The sequence below is a fragment of the Artibeus jamaicensis genome, unplaced genomic scaffold, assembly GCF_021234435.1.
Source record: "Artibeus jamaicensis isolate MK-2021 breed Jamaican fruit bat unplaced genomic scaffold, CSHL_Jam_final contig_311, whole genome shotgun sequence".
Classification (NCBI taxonomy): domain Eukaryota; kingdom Metazoa; phylum Chordata; class Mammalia; order Chiroptera; family Phyllostomidae; genus Artibeus; species Artibeus jamaicensis.
Window position 1 is genome coordinate 1704721 of NW_026521717.1, and position 16364 is coordinate 1721084.

Genomic DNA, 16364 nt, shown 5'->3' on the forward strand with positions numbered 1-16364 from the left:
CTACAGATGGATAAGCTATTTTATATCTCCTGAACAAACTGTTCTAGGAGATAATGTTGATCAGTGAAATAATACTTGGAAGGCAGCAAGTTGCCCAAATTTTCTTCTCCAGGTGTTATTCACTAAGGACCAAACTTTGTTTTATTAACAACAACAAAAACAAACAAACAAAAAACCCAGCCAAGTGGTTGGCATGCCCTTCACAAAGCTGTGTAGTCCTTTGGGGCCACAGAGGTATAGCTGTCCCCCTTCATCTTCAGTTTCACTTTCCACAGTTTCAGATATCAGCAATCAACTGGGGTCCAAAAATATTACATGGGAAGTTCCAGAAATAAACAATTCACATATGCCCCAGCTGGTGTGGCTCTGTGGATTGAGTGCCAGTCTGTAAACTGAAGTGTCACCAGTTCAATTCCCAGTCAAGGCACATACCTGGGTTCCTAGCTAGGTCCATGGTTGGGGATGTGCAAGAGGCAACAGATCAATGCTTCCCTCACACATAAATGTTTCTGTCCCTCTCTCTCCCCCATTCCCCTCTCTCTAAAAATAAACAAATAAAATCTTTAAATAAATAAACAAATAAACAATTCATGTTTTAAATTGAGTGCTGTTCTCAACAGCATGAAGAAATCTCCCTCCATCTCGTCTGGGACATGGATCATCCCTTTGTCAGTGTCTCCATGCTATATACACTCTCGCCCAGTAGTCACGTAGTAGCCATCAGGTTATCACACATAGTATGGCAGTGCTTGCGTTCCATCTATCCTTATTTTACTTAATGGTCCCAAAGTGCAAGAGTAGTGATGCTGGCAATTTGGATATATCAAAGTGAAGCCAGAAAGTGCTTCCTTTAAGTGAGAAAGTGAAAGTCCCTGTCTTAGTGAAGAAAGAAAACAACTATATGCTGATGATGTTAAGGTCTATGGTAAAAACAAATCTCTCCATGAAATTGTGAAACAGAAAAAAAAACGGGAAATTTCTGCTATCTCACCTTAAATTGCAAAAGTTAGGGCCACAGTGCATAATAAGTACTTAGTTAAGATAGAAAACATATTAAATTTGGAAGACATTAACGGAATGTCACTCTGATTGATTGCAATGAGTAGCACCAGAAAGCATCAATTCTATGCAAAGATTTTGGCAAAGGATCCCCTGAAACAAGTGACAGACAGACACCAAGCCATTCAGTGCAAGTAAGAGATGGTGCCACAGATTCAGGAACAGGTCTGGCAGTTGATCATCTCACATCATCAAAAGAAGAAGTGTGAGTACAGTACAATAAGATATTTTGAGAATAAGAGAGACCACATTCACATTATTATATATTGTTATAAATGTTCTATTTTATTATTCATTATTGTGAATCTAATTTATAAATTGTGTCATAGGTTATATATAGGAAAAATAGTATATATAGTGGTCAGCACTACCTATGGTTTCAGACATTCACTGGGAGAATAAAGTATAAATGTCCATCTGCTCCTCCCAAATTCAGACTTGTTCCACCTTTTCTTTCTTTTTTTTAATGTATTTTATTGATTATGCTAATTCAGTTGTCCCATTTTCCCCCCTTTATTTCCCTCTGCCCTACATCCCCCATTCCAACAGCATTCCTCCCTTTTAGTTCATGTCCATGGGTCATACATATTAAGTTCTTTGGCATCTCCATTTCCCACACTATTCTTAACCTTCTCCTGTCTGTTTTGTACATACCAATTATGTTTCTTATTCCCTGTACCTCTTCTCCCATTCTCCCCCCTCCCCACTGATAACCCTGCATGTGATCTCCATTTCTGTGCTTCTGTTCCTGTTCTAGGTGTTTGCTTAGTTTGTTTTTGTGAGTTTTTTAGGTTCAGTTGTTGATAGTTATAAGTTTGTTGTCATTTTACTGTTCATATTTTTTATCTTCTTTTTCTTAGATAAGTCCCTTTAACATTTCATATAATAAGGGCTTGGTGATCATGACCCCTTTAACTTGACTTTATCTGGGAAGCACTTTCTCTGCCCTTCCATTATAAATGATAGCTTTGCTGGATAGAGCAATCTTGGATGTAGGTCCTTGCCTTTCATGATTTGGAATACTTCTTTCCAGTCCCTTCTTGCCTATAAAGTTTCTTTTGGGAAATCAGCCGAGAGCCTTATGGGAACACCTTTGTAGGTAACTGTCTCCTTTTTCTCTTGCTATGTCCAAGATTCTCTCTTTATCTTTAATCTTGGCTAATGTAATTATGATGTGACTTGGTGTATGCTTCCTTGGGTCCAACTTTTTTGAGACTCTCTGACCTTCCTGGGCTTTCTTTGCCAGGAAAAGAAGTCTATTTCCTTTGCCAGATTGGGGAAGTTCTCCTTCATTATGTTTTCAAATAAGTTTTCAATTTCTTGCTGCTCCTCTTCTCTTTCTGGCACCCCTATGATTCAGATATTGGAACATTTAAAGTTGGCTCAGAGATTCTTAAGACTCTCCTCATTTTTCTGAATTCTTGTTTCTTCGCTGTTTTCCAGTTGTATGTTTCTTTTTCTTCCTTCTGCTCCAAACTGTTGATCTGAGTCTGATTTCCTTCCCTTCACTGTTGGTTCCCTGTACATTTTTCTTTATTTTACTTTCACAGCCTTCCTTTTTCCTTCTATTTTGCAACCATACTCAACCCATTCTGTGAGTATCCAGATTGCCAGTGTTTTGAACTGGGCATCTGATGGGTTGGCTATCACTTTGTCGCTTAGTTTTATTTTTTCTGGAGTTCTAATCTGTTCTTGCATTTGGGCCATTTTTCTTTGCCTCTACATGCCTGTTACATAGTAAGGGGTGGAGCCTTAGGTATTTACAGGGCGGGGCAACCCATATTGCTGCATTGTGGTAGTCCACAACGCAGTGGGGATGGTCCAAAAGGGAACATTGCCACTTGCTGGGCTCTTGGCCAGCTTTCAGTCACTTCCACCACTACCAACAAGCAAATTGGGCCCTTCTGGTGCTGATTCCCAAGTGGGTGGGTTTGTATACGTTCTAGGACCCCGTGGGTCTCTCAAACAAACTGTCCTGTGAGGCTGAAAGTTTCTCCAGCCACCTCAACCCCACATGTTTTTTCTGTCAGAGGTTTTGACGCTTTATTTCCCCATGCTAGAACCCTGGGTTGTACAGTCTGTCTCAACCCCCAGTTGTTTCTCTCAGTTTATCCGCATGCAAATGTGGGACTGCCCACTGCACTGCTGCTGCCTCGCCTGGTCCTCCAGCCACCACTTTGCTGTGGGTCCTCTCCGCCTGGCTGCCTGTCTCCTCCCGGCCCGCCCATCTGAATGAATACTTCTTCCATAACTCTGGTTGTCAGACTTTCATGCAGTTCAATTTTGTGGCAGTTCTGGTTGTTTTTTTGTTTTTTAATTTGTCATTGTCCTTCTTCTGGTTATGCAAGGAGGCACAGTGTACCTACCTATGCCTCCATTTTGGCTGGAAGACTCCACCTTTTCTTTTATCTATCACTCTTTCTTACAGGATTTGCAGTTTGCACACTTACCACACCTTGGAATTGTGCCTAAGAAGGGGTTCAGAAGGCTGGACCCCAAGTATCTACAATGTTTAGTATGTAAATTCTTGAGAAAGCAGTTAATAGGCTATAAACATATTTTTCTTCCTCTCTAATATTTGACAACCTAAGACAAGGGCAGTAATTCTGTTATAATTCCATGTAAACCAGAGTTTTCAAAATTGGTAAAAGTTTATCAATAGGCCTACTGTTAAAGGGGTGGGGGGAGGATATTTCAATCATAACTAATTTATAGGAGAATAGAGCACAGGCATACCTCAGTTCCATCCCTATCTTACTATAAGTTGTTAGGCTCTGAAACCTTAAGTAGGTTGCATAGTAAACCATGGTTTTCATCTGAGAACTGGTTAAGAGATTGGCATGCAAAGTACTTAGCACACAGTAGGGGCACAAAGTATTTTGTTAATATTACTTTTGCATATGCTGTTCCTTTTGCATGGAACACTTTTTTCCTAGTAGTAAACACAGCCAGGCCCTTCTTATATTTTAGGTCTCAGTTTAAATGTCACATTGTTCAAGAGGCCCTGTCTACCCATCAAGTTTAGTATTTGTCCCTCTTTTATTTTCTCTCATAGCTGTTTAGTTCTCTCTTGATACAATCTATGAAGAATTTATGTTAGTTCTTTGCTATCAGTTTTTCTCACAAGAACATCAGTTCCATGAGGACAGTATATCCTGAAAGAATAGCACTGTGTGCATATCAGTAAATAGGTGACAGATGAATGAATGAATGAATGAATGATTCTGGGTTAAACAAAGTTTACTATTTCCTTAATACCAAACAAATATTGTAAGTCCTTTTATGTTAGGTTCCTAGAATGCTCAAACCTACAGAGACAGAAAGTAGAATAGTAGTAGTTCCCAGGGGCTGGGAAGAAGGAGAATTGGGAGTTTTAGTATTTAATGAGTAAACAGTTTCAGTTGGGGAAGACGAAAAAGTTCTGGAGATTCTGGAGATGTATTGATCACTGGGCAACGGTGTGACTATATTTAATGTCAGAACTGTACACTTAAAAATAGTTGAAATGATAAACTTTGTTATGCATAATTTATCACTTTAAAAAAAAAGTAAGTTTGGTATAGCACATATACCTCCAGACAAGTACCTCACATTAAGGCAAAAAAAAAAATTCATTTAGTGTCTCTGTTATCTGCTTTTCCTATCTGAAAATGCCTTTTGCAGTATCATCAGTAGGGACCACTGATTCTTTAGCCAAATTTATGTTATCAATGTATGTAGAACTCCTGTTATTTGGGGGCTTAAAGTATCTACACAATAAAACTAAATTTCATCCCTGATCCTTCTAAACAAACTATTTCTCCTAGCCCTAGCAGCCATTCTAAGAATAAAGCTTATATAATTCTTCAGGAGCAATCTTCAAATTACTATGTGCCTGGCCCCTGCTAGATACTGAAGTTCCAAAGATAATTAAGGCAAGATTTCTCTTGTCAAAGAGTTCAGTTAATGGAGGACACAAACATGACTGGATACTATTTCCTCTTTCCCCAATTTCAAGCAAGTAAGTAGTCAGCCTTGTGCATTGCCTCAGAGGAAGCATGTATCTAGGTAAAAAAAGTAGTAGCCTGGGAGCCTTTCAGGCTTTTTCAGAACAAAAGACTAACTACCCATAAGAGCCTCAAATGGAATCCACCTAAATATTTGTCAACAAAGCATTGGATAGATAAATCATGATCATACGATGGGGTATTACACAGCAATGAACAAAGTATAAATGCAATGTCATACATGAAACTCACAAATATAATGTTGGGGGCTAAGCCAGACCAAGAAAAAAAACAATATGTACTATATAATCCCATTTACATAAAATTAAAAACAGATCAAACTAATTCATGGTCAAAGAAGGCCACGGGGTGGAAACCACTGAGGAGAGGGTTTAGATCAGTGTTAGCAATGTGAGGGGCATGAGGCAGGCCTCTAAAATACTGGTAGTGTTCTATCTTCTGATCTGGGAGTGACCTGTGTGTGTCCTTTTATGAAAATTCACTGGGCTGTGAACTTATAAATAATTTCTATATGAATGCTATAGTCAATTAAAATTTTACTTGAAAGTTTTTGCTCTCATTTGGGAGGAGACAGAAGTAAAGTACATAGTATGTCAGATGCTAATAAAGTGGAATAAAGAAAATGTAAAACAGGAAAAGGTGACATGAGAAGGTGTCGGAGAAGGTGACATCTGACTGAAAAATGAGGGTATGAGCCATGCACCTTTCTAGGGGACAGTGCATAGAACAGATAGTCCAACCTGTGCTTTTATTTGGTAATTTATACAATAAAGAAAAAACTGCACACCTATTTTCTACCTTCCTTCTTATTTTAGTGGAATGATAACAACCTAGATCATAGTTTTTTTTTTTTTGTTTTTTTTTTGATGTTGCACCAACTATATACTTTATTTTTTATTATTTTTTTTTTATTTAGTTACTTTTCAAGTACATTTTTTTTCTTCCCTTCCCCCCCCCCGCCCGGTCTCCCCCCCCCTCCCATTCCCCCCCACCCCCAGTCCTCAATTCTGTGTCTTTCATACTTGTTCCTCAAAATCCCTCCCCCTTTTTCCCCCTCAAGTTCCCTTCCCTCTCCCCCTCTGGTCGCTGCCCACTTGTTCTCTATTTCAGCATCTTTGTTTTTATTCTGTTTGCTTGTTTGTTTTATTCTTTAGCTTCCTGTCAAAGGTGAGATCATATGGTATTTGTCCTTCAATGCCTGGCCTATTTCACTCAGCATAATGCTTTCCAGTTCCATCCATGTTGTTGCAAAAGGTAGTAGCTCCTTCTTTCTCTCTGCTGCATAAAATTCCATGGTGTATATGTACCACAATTTTTGGATCCATTCATTTACTGATGGGCACCTAGGTTGCTTCCAACTCTTGGCTATTGTAAATTGTGCTGCTATGAACATTGTGGTGCATAGGTTCTTTGAAATTGATGTTTTAGGATTCTGGTATAATCCTAGCAGTGGAATTGCTGGGTCAAAAGGCAGGTCAATTTTTATTTTTCTGAGAAAATTCCATACTGTTTTCCATAATGGTTGTACCAGTCTACAATCCCACCAACAGTGAACTAAGGACCCCTTTTCCCCACAACCTCTCCAACATTTGTTGTTTGTTGCTTTGTTTATGATAGCCATCCTGACTGGTGTAAAGTGGTATCTCATTGTGGTTTTAATTTGCATCTCTCTGATAGCTAACGATATTGAGCATCTCTTCATGTGTCTCTGAATGTTCTGTATGTCCTCCTTGGAGAAGTGTTTGTTCAAGTCCTTTTCCCATTTTTTAATTGGGTTGGGTGTCTTCTTAGAGTGGAGTCGTGTAAGTTCTTTGTATATTTTGGAGATTAAACCTTTGTCTGAGGTATCATTGGCAAATATGTTTTCCCATACAGTTGGTTGTCTTTTTAATTTAATACTGTTTTCTTTAGCCATGCAGAAGCTTTTTATTTTGATGAGATCCCATTTGTTTATTCTTTCCTTTATATTCCTTGCTCTAGGGCACATATCCGTAAAAATGTTGCTGCGTGGAATATCTGAGATTTTCTTGCCAATGTTCTCCTCTAGGACTTTAATGGTGTCATGGCTTATATTTAAGTCTTTTATCCACCTTGAATTTATTTTTGGTGTATGGTGTAAGTTGGTGCTCAAGTTTCATTTTTTTGCACGTAGCTGTCCAGTTCTCCCAACACCATTTGCTGAAGAGGCTATCTTTACTCCATTTTATGTTACTGCCCCCTTTGTCGAATATTAATTGACTGTAGAGGGTTGGGTTGATTTCTGGGCTCTCTGTTCTGTTCCATTGGTCTATGTGCCTGTTTTTATGCCAGTACCAGGCTGTTTTGATTACAGTGGCCTTGTAATACAGTTTGATATCAGGTATTGTGATCCCTCCTACTTTGTTCTTCTTTCTCAAAAGAGCAGCTGCTATTCGGGCTCGTTTATGATTCCATATAAATTTTTGAAGTGTTTGTTCTATGTCTGTGAAATACGCCATTGGTACTTTAATAGGTATTGCATTGAATCTGTATATTGCTTTGGGTAGTATGGACATTTTGATGATGTTAATTCTTCCAATCCATGAACAAGGTATATGTTTCCATTTGTTTGTGTCTTCCTTGATTTCTTTCTTCGGTGCTGTGTAGTTTTCTGCATACAGGTCTTTTACCTCTTTGGTTAGGTTTATTCCCAGATATTTTATTTTTTCTTTTTGCTATATCGAATGGGATTTTTTCCTTGATTTCCGCTTCTGCTGATTCATTGTTTGTATACAAAAATGCCTTTGATTTCTGGATATTGACTTTGTATCCTGCTGTTTTGCCAAACTCATTAATTAGTTTGAGCAGTTTTTGGGTAGAGTCTATAGGATTTTCCATGTACACTATCATGTCATCTGCAAACAGTGACAATTTTGTTTCCTCCTTTCCTATTTGGATGCCTTTTATTTCCTTTTCTTGCCTGATCGCTGTGGCCAAAACTTCTAATACTATATTGAATAGGAGTGGTGAAAGTGGACATCCTTGTCTTGTTCCTGATCTTAGTGGAAAAGCTTTTAGTTTTTGTCCATTGAGTATGATATTGGCTGTAGGTTTCTCATAAATGGCCTTTATTATATTGAGGAATGTTCCCTCTATTCCCATTTTGCTGAGTGTTTTTATCATAAATGGGTGTTGTACCTTATCGAAAGCTTTTTCTGCGTCTATTGATATGATCATGTGGTTTTTGTCTTTGCTTTTGTTTATGTGATGAATTACATTTACTGTTTTGCGAATGTTGAACCATCCTTGCATCCCTGGGATGAATCCCACTTGGTCAGGGTGTATAATCTTTTGGATATATTGTTGGATGCGATTTGCTAATATTTTGTTGAGGATTTTAGCGTCTATGTTCATCAGCGATATTGGCCTGTAGTTTTCTTTCTTTGTTGTATCTCTATCTGGTTTTGGAATTAGGATGATGCTGGCTTCATAAAAGGAGTTAGGGAGTTTTCCATCCTTTGTATTTTTTGGAATAGTCTGTGAAGAATGGGGGTTAGGTCTTCCTTAAATGCTTTGTAGAATTCTCCTGTGAATCCATCTGGTCCAGGGCTTTTGTGTGATGGGAGTTTTTTGATTACTGCTTCAATTTCTTTTGATGTTATTGGTCTATTCAGGTGTTCTACTTCTTTTTCATTGAGTTTTGGGAGATTATATTTTTCTAGAAATGTGTCCATTTCCCCTAGGTTCTCAAATTTCTTGGCATACAGTTCTTCATAGTAATTTCTTACAATCCTCTCTATTTCTGTGGTATCAGTTGTAATCTCTCCTCTTTCATTTCTGATTGTGTTTATTTGTGTCCGTCCCTTCTTTTCTTGATGAGCCTACTTAAAGGCTTGTCTATTTTGTTTATTTTTTCAAAGAACCAACTCCTGGATTCATTGATCTTTAGAATTGTACTTTTAGTCTCTATGTCATTTAGTTCTGCTCTGATCTTAGTTATTTCCTTCCTTCTACTTGCTTTGGGCTGTTTTTGTTGTTGTTCCTCGAGTTCTTGCAGGCGTAGAGTAAGTTCATTTGTTTGAAATGTTTCTGTTTTCTTAAGGTAGGCCTGTATTGCTATAAACTTCCCTCTCAGGACTGCCTTGGCTGTATCCCATAAGTTTTGGGTTGTTGTGAGATCATTTTCATTTGTTTCAGAAACTTTTTGATTTCTTCCCTAATTTCATTCTTGACCCATTCATTGTTTAATAGCATACTGTTCAGTCTCCATGATTTTGGGTGTTGTTGGGTTTTTTCCTTTGGGGTTGGTTTCCAGTTTCAGTCCCTTATGGTCAGAGAAAACGCTTGGTATGATTTCAATATTCTTGAATTTTTTGAGGCTTGTTTTGTGCCCTATCATGTGATCTATCTTTGAGAATGTTCCATGTGCATTTGAAAAGTATGTGTATTTAGCTTCTTTGGGGTGAAGAGCTCTGTATATATCAGTTAGGTCCATTTCATCAAGGGTGTTGTTTAATGCCACAATGTCTTTGTTGATATTTTGTTTGGAAGATCTGTCCATTTTTGATAGTGGGGTGTTAAAATCCCCCACTATAATTGTGTTGCTGTCTATATCTTTCTTGAATTCCTCTAAGATTTTCCTTATATATTTTGGTGCTCCTATGTTGGGTGCATATATATTTATGATGTTAATGTCTTCTTGGTGGATTTTTCCCTTGAGTATTATGAAGTGACCTTCTGGGTCACTCTTAATGGCTCTTTTTTTGAAGTCTATTTTGTCTGATATGAGAATTGCTACCCCGGCTTTTTTTTTTCTCTTGTCCGTTTGCTTGGAAAATTTGTTTCCAGCCTTTGATTTTTAGTCTGTGATGGTCTTTTGTCCTGAGGTGGGTCTCTTGTAGGCAGCATATGTGTGGATCATACTTTCTTATCCATGACGCTATTCTGTGTCTTTTGATTGGAGCATTTAATCCATTTACATTTAAGGTTATTATTGATAGGTACTTATTCATTGCCATTTTTGTATCTGTGTTCCTCTCTGTCTGTCTCTTTTCCTTCCTTTCCTTAGAGCAGACCTTTTAGTATTTCTTGTAAAAATATGGAACGCTTCACGAATTTGCGTGTCATCCTTGCGCAGGGGCCATGCTAATCTTCTCTGTATCGTTCCAATTTTAGTATATGTGCTGCCGAAGCGAGCACGATCATAGTATTTTTTAAAAGGTTGTTTACCATGTGTACACACACAAAATAAAACAAACAACAACAAAAAAACAAGAATAAACCTTTCAAGAAAGGGGATTCCCAGGCACAGACACAGCTAGCATGCTTAACAAAATTCAAAGGGATGAATTTACCCAGGCTGGAAAGAAACTGGTCCAAACTGGAGGAAAAAAAGAAATTGAAATATAAATTACCCATTTCCACTCACTCACTCCACAGTGAAGTCAAAGGTTAAGCAATCAACAACCTCTCTACCTCTGAAGACACCACACACACACACAGTTTTCTACCAGTCAAGGATCACCAGAAATTGGAGGAAAATTTCTAACAGAATACACATGGACAAAAACAACAAACTAAACACCTTTTTTTTAAAAAGGCATATGGAAAAAACAGAGACAATAAAAATAGGAAAAATAAATTTTAAATAATATATATATCCTCAGAAAGATAAGATATTAGATCCTTAAATAAGAACAAATGCTATTTTTAAAAAGAGGAGGACAGAATTTTTCACTTATACTCGGTGAATTCCTTAGTATATAAATGCTATCTCCACAAAGACAGTAAGGCCTTAACCTAAATTCCCAGAATGCAGCCTGATGAGAATGCTGCAACTGGGAGCTGAGCCATCCAAAAAAAGAAGCCTCTAGCTGCATGTGTCTACTGAACATTGGAATTGTGGCAAAACAAGTTGAGATCAGCAAAAATTATAAAGTATACACTAAATTTCTAAATCCTAGTACAAAAATAAATACTGTAATTACCTCACCAGTAATTCTTTATATTTAGTGTACGTTGAAAGGACAGTATTTTGGATACATAGGGTTATATAAAATGTTACCAAAATTAACTTCGTTTGTTTCTTTTTTACTTTTATAATGTGGCTTGTAGGAAGTTTTTAGTTTTATATGTGGCTTGTGTGTGGCTGGTAAATTATATTCTTGCTAGACTGTACTGTTCTAGATTATACACATTCATTGAGAACAAGAACTGTACCTAAATAATTCTTGTGTCCTGTAGGGAACAGAAAGCATAGTAGACCCCCAGTAAGTATTTATTGAATAAACAAATAATGCATGTTTTCATAGCATTAGTCTCCAAGCATGTGGTTTTGGAAGTATGTATTTTTGAAGTACATTCTAAAGAAAGGTACATGATCAATTCAAGTAACTTGAATTGTCTATTCTTACCTTTTGTTTATTACTTAAAGATATTTTGGTAAACATTATTAATCATGATTTATTCCTCCCATACTTTATTAGAATACAATGATCATTTTAATCACTACCCTGAATTATTTCCATAGCTATGATCACAGAGATTTCTAAAACCAACAAATGAAATCTGCCTTATTTTTAAAAGTCTGCCCTCTAGTGTTCACAATAGTATAAATACATTTGTCCAAAAAGATCCATGTGCTTTATATAAATTTTTTAAATAAAATTAACTATGAAATCTTTACCTATGTTTAAAAACTTAGAAAAACTGAGTAAAACCTAAATATTACAGATAACATACTGGCTTCAAGTAAATGAATTTAATGAAAGGAAGCTAAAGAGAAAAATATCCTTCAGTGTCACTTTAAAAATATCAATAAATATTCCATTTTATTAAAGTAGCCAACTTGCAACCTAATTTGCCACCACTGTCAGTCCAAATATTCCCACAAAAACATTCTACCAAATTTATCCAAGCAAGTGGTGGAGGTGGGAGATAGACTGCCTGAAGAAAATACCTATGAAGGCTTCTACAGAATTATAAAATTGTCTCAGATACTTTAGATTTTTACAGGTCAGAACAGGGGTTAAATAGCCAATGCCCTGAACTCAGGATTTAAAAGGAATAATTCTAAATGATTGATGGCTAGTAGGTTGGAGATTGGAGAATGTGGATGGATACACTATGTGAAAGGGCTCAAAGGATAAGAATACACACCAGAATCCTCAGTAAAAGATCCAGCTGCAGAAGAATCTTTTAATCATCCTTCTCAGTCTCTTTTCCTGGTTCCTCCTCTTCTTCACAAACTCTCTGAGTTGGAAAGCCTCAGAGCTCAATCTAGGGCCTCTTCTCTTCTGTGTCTATATTCATTCTTTCAGTAATGTTAGTAATGTTGTCTAATCTCATGGCTTTAAATACTACCTATGTAGAGTGTACAAAAATCTATCTGTGGCCATCCCCAGATTCATATATTCAACTGTCTACTGACATGTCCATTTGAACATCTGAATATCTCCAAATTAACAGACCCCAAACTAGGCTTCCCCCTAAAACCTGCTTCTCCTTCCTCCTAAAGTATCCTTCCCCATCTCATTTGATGCCATCTGGCATGGGATGGGTGCAAAAAGGCTCTGTCTTGGAAAGGCTCTCTTCAAAAAGATCTGATAGTTAACAATGATTTTTTAAAAAAGTGAAGTAACTGGAATTCATTCATTCAGAGAGTGACATCTGAGAAAACTATTCATTAGTTCCCGCTACCTATATCCCTGTAGATGTTAAAGATTTTGCCCTTTCTAAAATCTAATTCTTCAGCTTTTATAATTCTGAAAATTTTTACCTTTCCTTTAATTGGCCAGAATCATTTCTGTTGCTTGCAACTGAAAACCCTTACTCGGTATGACCACCATCTCTCAGTGGACAGGCTGATTCTGCCATCTCTTACTGGCCACTAAGCCATGTCCCCTAAACTTTCAACTGATAGGGTAAACATACAGTTTTCCTGCTTTCGATTATAATAAGACTCTAATCACAATGCCTAAGCCTGTCTTGTATGATAAGAGAAACTCTAAGAACTAAAATTATCTTTCACCAAACTATTTGTTCCCAAACTGGTTATATCCAGCTGTTCATGGAGAAAACTGTTGAGTAGGAAGAAATCTCTCACAGGATTCTCCCTGCAGTTCATCTAAGATCATCTTGTACCACAAATTCTGATAATCCCTTCCTCTGATGCCACACAATCTCCATTGTAACAGCTAGCCTCAGTCAAACAATTAATTATGTATGCCTTCATAAAAGAGAGACCATGTCTTTTCATCTCTGTATCTCCATGTGAGGGAGGCTTGATAAATTAAACATATTATCAGAAAGTAACATAGAAAATGCTTCACATTTTTAAAAAATCACCATGCTTCAAATTATATGCACTCTGAGTTTAATATAATGTTATCAATGACTAATATATAGGAGTACCAACTGGCTGTTAAGCTATTCTGATTATGTTGGAAAATCAAGGGGAATTATACGTGGGCCTAAAAAGTACTTTTTTTTTTTCTTTTTTTTTCTTTTTTTTTTTTTTTAAAGATTTTATTTATTTATCTTTAGAGGGGAAGGGAAGGAGAGAGGGAGAGAAACATCAATGTATGGTTGCTTCTAGTGCTTCCCCTGCTGGGAACTGGCCTGCAGGAAACCAGCCTGCAACCCAGGCATATGCCCTGACTGGGAATTGAACTAAAAAGTACTTTTTTGTTATCTTGATATTTCTAATTAGTTCATGATTTAACTTAGGTCCAATTTTGTGCACATCTCAAAAATATGAATACCAATTCACTCATATTAGTCTTCCCATCTCATTCTTTCTTTATAAACTTGGGAGTTGGAATTATATCAATAAACAGAATGATCTAGAAGGTCTTTTAAATTCCCATCTAATTTCTGCCCCTACCTTCCAGTTTAACCTTAGAATTTCTAATCAATAGATTGACCATGAGTATCAACACCACATGTAGAATTCTCAAAGGTCAACAGGATGTGGTTTTCCCCAAACAGTAAAACTTTGGGTAGGAGAGCCTCAGAAATGCAAAGAGAAGCACCACCTAGTGGCAGAAAGAATTACTGCATATAAACAGTTACCACTGACTGTATAAGGTCTGTCCAGAAAAAGTCCAACCATTGAATATAATGAGAACGGTTTGTGCTGACATTGATGTAACCTAGCAGCCAAGGAGAGTAGACTGGAATGGGCATGTGTGAACAATAATGACTTTACTGTACTAGTCAGTGGAGATGGTAGATGCCACTGAGCAAGCATGTGTACTGTGTTGCCATCACATTAAAAAATGACTGAGTGATTTGAGCAAAAAATATGCATCAAATTTTGCATTAAGCTTGAACATTCCTCCATGGAAACTATCTGGATAATTTAGAAAGTCACCTCAACTATGAGTAACTGGTGACTGGCAGCTTCAACACGACAAGCTGCCCACTCATGCATCACATCTTGTGCAGAGTTTTTTTGGCAAAACATCAAATCACCCAGATGACTCAGCCCCCCTACAGCCCAGATTTGGTGACCTGTGACTTCTGGCTTTTCCCAAAACTAAAATCACCTTTGAAAGAGAATAGATTTCAGATGTCGGTGAGTTTCAGGAAAATACTATGGGGCAGCTGATGACAATTGGGAAAATATGTGAGGTCTCAAGGTGCCTGATGACTTTGAAGGAGATTGAAATGGCATTGTCCTATGAACAATGTTTCTTGTATCTTCTTCAATAAATGCCTCTATATTTACTGGACAGACTGCATATATCTAAATTTACCTGCCAAAATCTAAACCATGGACAGTTATTATTCAGGATGCAATTTTGTTAAAATGTTTGATAACCATGTGGCTATAAAATCAAGAGTAATACCAGTTTTAAGATAAGTAATAAAGACTAAATGGTCATTAGCATAGTCCAGGTTGAGGTGTTTTAAAGTTCTCAACTGAATCTCTTAAAATTAAAATGGAAGAAAGTGAACTAATTCCTACCTTGAGCACTCACTCTGCCATGTATCAGGCACATTCACATATGCTACACCTTATTTATGTATTTATTTATTTATTTATTTATATTGATTATGCCATTACATTTGTTCTATTTCCCCCTTGTTCCCCTCCACCCTGCACACCCCTCCCCCATCATCCCCCTTTAGTTCATGAACACGTGTCTCAAGTTCTTTAGATTCTATATTTCCACTACTATTCTTACCCTCCCCCCATCTATTTTCTATCTACTGTCTATGCTACTTCTTTTCTGTACCTTCTCCCCCCTTCTCCTTCTCCCACTCCCCTGTTGCTAATCCTCCACGTGATCTTCATTTCTATGGTTCACTCCTGATTTAGCTGTCCTCTTAATTTGCTTTCGTTTTAGGTGTGGTTGTTGATAACTGTGAGTTTGCTGTCCTTTCACTGTTCATCTTTTTTATCTTCTTTTTCTTAGGTAAGTCCCTTTAACATTTCATATAATAAGGGCTTGGTGATGATGAACTCCTTGAATTTGGTCTTATCTGAGAAGCACTTTATCTGTCCTTCCATTCTAAATGAAAACTTTGCTGGATAGAGCAATCTTGGTTGTAGGTCTTTAGATTTCATGACTTGGAATATTTCTTTCCAGCCCCTTCTTGCCTGTAAGGTCTCTTTTGAGAAATCTGCTGACAGTCTGATGGGAACTCCTTTGTAGGTGACAGTCCCCCTTATCTCTTGCTGCTTCTAGGATTCTCTCCTTCATTTGAATCTTGGCTAATATAATTATGATATGCCTTGGTGTGTTCCTTCTTGGGTCCAACTTCTTTGGGACTCTCTGAGCTTCCTGGATTTCCTGGAAGTCTATTTCCTTTGCCATAATGGGGAAGTTCTCTTTTATTATTTGTTCAAATAAGTTTTCTACTCGTGGCTATTCCTCTTCCCCTTCTGGTACCCCTGTAATTTGAATGTTGGAATGTTTAAAGATGTCCTGAAGGTTCCTAAGCCTCTCCTCACTTTTTTGAATTCTTGTTTCTTCATCCTTTTCTGTTTGGTCATTTTTTCCTTCCTTCTGGTCCACTCCTTTGATTTGAGTTCCAGTTTCCTTTCCATTATTATTGGTTTCCTGTGCATTACCATTCATTTCAATTAGTTTAGCCTTCATATGTTCCTCTAATTTGTGACTAAAATCAACCAGTTCTGTGAGGATCCTGATCACCAGTGTTTTGAACTGTGCATCTGAAAGTTTGGCTATTTCTTCATGGCTTAGATTTATGGGCTCTGGGGCTCTGAGTTGTTCTTGAGCCATGTTTTTATCTGTTTGTGCCTATTAAGTATGAGGAGCAGAGCCTTAGTTGTTTACCAGGGCAGGGCCACCCAAGTCGCTGGTTTGTGAA

At 37.4% G+C, this 16364-nt stretch overlaps 1 protein-coding gene and 1 non-coding gene across 10 annotated transcripts in view; both read right to left on the bottom strand.

Annotated features, from left to right (window-relative positions):
- Positions 1 to 16364, bottom strand: part of ST7 (suppression of tumorigenicity 7) — a 307476-nt gene that overhangs the window by 263055 nt on the left and 28057 nt on the right. The gene's annotated exons all lie outside the window — the stretch shown is intronic.
- Positions 10117 to 10223, bottom strand: LOC128627041 (U6 spliceosomal RNA). Its single transcript, XR_008391117.1, has one exon. It is a non-coding gene; the product is annotated as a U6 spliceosomal RNA (small nuclear RNA).